This window comes from Scardinius erythrophthalmus (genome assembly GCF_964197995.2).
Source record: "Scardinius erythrophthalmus genome assembly, chromosome: 6".
Classification (NCBI taxonomy): Eukaryota; Metazoa; Chordata; class Actinopteri; order Cypriniformes; family Leuciscidae; genus Scardinius; species Scardinius erythrophthalmus.
The window spans coordinates 24,501,855-24,506,236 of NC_138226.1; positions in this window are offsets into that span (position 1 = coordinate 24,501,855).

Consider the following 4,382-nt stretch of genomic DNA (forward strand, 5'->3'; position numbering starts at 1 on the left):
CACCTCACCTAGTTCTGCTGAGCTGAGTGGGAAACATGATCAGCCTAGTTCCAGATTAAACCTATGTCTCTGTCAGGACATGTTGGCTTTTCTACTCTTGGGTTTTCTGTGGAACTTTGAATGTGCATGTTAAACTGAATTTGCTTGATATAAGTATTGCATTAGTCATTTTCTACAGACGGATACCTCTTTTTTTTTACACAGAGTTTAAGTTCTGCTTTGCATTTTGCATTGCAGACAGGGAAAGGTAAACGTCTATGTTGCAGAATCCATCTGACAGTCATGATCTGTCATCAGACATATTCATGTCAAGCTGCTTGGATAAAGGCATATGTGTATGAGAGTTGACATTTTCTTTCAACATTTGTTTCTTGGCTAAATTTGATTGGTATTATTCCTGAAAGTATTTAGCACTTGGCATTCAAACGGATGTGATTAAAACAAATCCATTCATATTGATAGTGTCATGTCAAAATCTATACTAAATGAACATAATTCACATTTTTCAGCACACCCATCTAGTCTCTGAAACTGTAACCAAGTGTACTTCGGCAAACGGTAACAGAATCTGCCTATAGTAACAAAATCTTAACACATGGTGGCGCTGTATGCTCACAGATTTAGAGTTCAAAATTCTCCCCCCTAAAATCATATCCAGCTGTACAATTTTTGCTTCATACATACCACCATGTGCCTATAAAATAAATGGGATGTTTCAGGGAAACATCTGTTTCATCATCATACTATCTATCATTACAGAGAAGTTCAAAATTGTTCAAATAGTTTTCCTTTCTTTAAACATTGCTGATTTTCCTTTTCCCTTTTCCGTTTATAAGCTTAGTAAACATAAGGACAAAGAACTGGATGAAAAGCTACTTATGCAGCTTGACACACACACACACACACACACACACACACACACACACACACACACACACACGCACACACACAAAGGTGCTGATTCTAATTTGCAGAGAGTTTATCACTCCAGTAATCAGTGTGTGGCCCATTATCTCATTGGCTCATCTCCTTACAAATGTGTATCTCACCAGAAAGCTTGGCTTTTTGACCATACAACGACTAAATTTTTTTCCATGCTGCATTACTCCAATGTCTCATTTTTATGCTATAGTTTTGCCCATCTAGATGTAAAATAATGTATGAAATGTACTCAAATCACATAAAATACATTATATATATATATATATATATATATAAACATCTTATCTATATATTTAGACATATATATATATAATATCTATATAAATCTATATATTTAAATTAATATCTAAATATTTAAAAAATAAGTCTATTTAAAAGTTATCTTCCCAAATATCACATGAAAATTGTTATATACAGTATAATTATAATTATATATATATATATATACAATAAAATACTCAGTCTTTTTTAGAAAATTCAACAAAACCGGAAATATTCCATCTCAGCACATTTGTGTGGTGAAGCGTATTAAATGAATCATCAGTGTACTTGAGAAATTCCTCAAGATGGTGTTAAATGATCTTGGCCAAATACAACCATCCGCACTGTACTCATATGCTAAATGGCACCCAGTAGAGTTGAAGACATCTTCCCTAAAACTCAAAGGCTAACACCATCCACTGGGCCAAAGTTCACCAGTGATGCTATTACGGTCTACAGAGTATTAAAAGCGACCCGTTTGGAGGACGTGACTCTTCTCTGGAATCAATTGCTGTACTCCAAGTGAAAACTCTTGCTGCTGAAAGGCTGAGCTCATGATCTGTAAAAAGGGAACAGAGTCTGCTAAAAACTGAGTCTGCAAAAAGTCTTACAGAGCAAGCACTGATTCAACGAAGGCTCAAATCTTGTGGTGAGCAACAGCTTTTTTTATTGGAATAAATTACAATGCACAAAACAGATTATTATAAAGTGCGCTGTGATTATACATGTTTTCCTCTGCCCCCATGTTCTGAAGAGACAAAATCTTACTCATCTGATGCGAGTTCCAGGAAACAGCATGTCTGCCGAATCCCCTCCCATCCTCTGCTGTTTAGGTCACGGCATGACTTGACACTGTCCTCTCTCCATATACCGAGCAGCCTGTTCACAGACACACAGAAGCGTGTGGCAATATTGACGTTTTATAACACAAACTCCACTGCCAGTGGTGAAGGAATTTCATGAACTTGACTTCTCGTGGGGATTCCAGAAATGACTGTGGCTTGTTTATTAAGGTTATGGCACTTAAGCGTCATGTGGTTTTGATTTGGACGTAATTTTTAACTATGCCTAAAAAATACTGTGTGCAATGGGACTTCTAATCGCATTGGATGCTAACGTAACAGGGAGTTGTCTCACTCCCAGTTTGACACCAGAATGTAAAACAATAGGAAAAAGGTTGGAGATCATAATTAACAGCTTTTTTTTTTTCATGAATAATGGATATTGATTTTAGTAGCAATAGAGTTTGACCTGAGAGATTGACTGTAAATTTAGCGCTGAGTAAATGAGAGGCAGTTTTGCCACACGGTCTGCATGGGGATTTTTCCGCGCCATGTGTCAGCTGAAGATATTCTCCTGGTCTTCAGAGGGCTGTTCCCAGGAACGCTCAGCCAAGACCCCAGGCTCAACACCCTGCTGTACTTTGAAATGGGATCTTTATTGTCCATAAAGTTTAAGCCAAGTATGAAGAATCGCTCCTCCCAAACAAAACACACACACTCTCTCTCTCTCTCTCACACACACACACACACACACACACACACACACACACACACACACATATGTATGAAGAGAGAAAGTGAGAAAGAGTGCACAGTCTGTTTTGTCAAAGCCATGTTTCCAATTATGCAGCAGATATATAGATGGGATATGATAAAATAGTACTTTCTTTAATATAAAGAAGGCTCTTCATCTCATATAACTACAGGAAAAACATGAACAAAACTGACTTGGTGCAATTAGATGTTATTTATTGAATAGATTTGATTTTTTAACGTTTATCACTGCTAAATCGAGCAATTCTGTACATAATGCCAAATGCATTAACTTTCAGGATATTTATATGCCTTCAGACCAGGATTGATGACCGTTCCTCTGCAATTAAACTATCCCTCAAGACAGGCAGGTTATCTTCCCTCTTTTATGTAATGATAAATTGAGCTGCAAACACACCTGCACCTCAGACAAAACTGTTTCATATTTGCTGCTTTGAAGCTGGAGGGAAAACAAAGAGAAAATCAAAAAGACCTGACCCCGAGATAACAGATAAACAGTCTATCACGTCTCCTCTCTGCTCCCAGCTATCTCAAACGAGATATGAAAACAGAAACAGAGCTTCCATCTTTGATTTTACCTGTATGTGATGCAGTTCATCACTGTAACCAATAGTAAAGTGAGACTTCAAAAGAGCAGGGAGGTCTTGGATTTCAGTTCGGGACCCCCTGGCCATCGGATGGATGAGGTAGAGCGTGTACGGCGAATGAAGACAACATCACAATGAAGAACTGTCTTGAGAGCCACAAATTACATTGGGAGGACAGTTAATGAGGGTGATAATACAGATCTTCGCAGATGATAGATGAGAGGACAGCTATTACAGGCCAAATGTGTGAGATTTATGGCTTTGTTTTAAATGCACTAAAGGCTAAATATGACAGTTTTTTTTATATGATTTGATATGTTCATAAATTATTATTTAAACAATGGGGGGCTGGAATGCAAAAGCACAAGCTGAAAGGAATGTGAGAATTTTTGGATTGTCTTTCTACAACAAAATAAATCTTAAAATATTTGATAATGTTTCTGAAGAAGCAAGACGGCAAGGCTAAATCACTTGGAGTGAACTGGAAAGTTAGATACCTGAGCACAAGTGTGTTCATTCACAGTAATGTAATACTGGAATAAAGTGTGTCACCATTGCTCACCCTGTCTGGACTGTATAGCTGAATCAAACATGACTTCTTATCAGAGACAGTCATTTATTTCTATTAAATGAAGCATCTATAATACCAAATTACATTTTTTTACATTCATTAAAAAAAAAAAAAAAGAGTATAGGCCTATATAGGCTATAGTTTATTTACTAATTATGTCAATTTTATCCTTTTAATTTTTTTATTTTATTTATTTAAACAGGTCCTTCTACAGATTGACTATTCTCTTGTTTAAATATCAAAATCGGCCTGCTCTATAAAGTTGTCAAAAAAGAAACCGCTTAACAGCAATGGACATTCATAATGTGTTGTGTACCTGATCCTCCATAAACTGTAGATCAGAACCGTTTTTTCCTGTATGACAAGGTTCCTGACTCGAGCCCGGGGCGACGTCACTGAGTGGGTGATGAGCTCTGAATTTCTTACACCACGAAGAAAAAAGGTCCCCAGCTGAAGGCAGGAAAA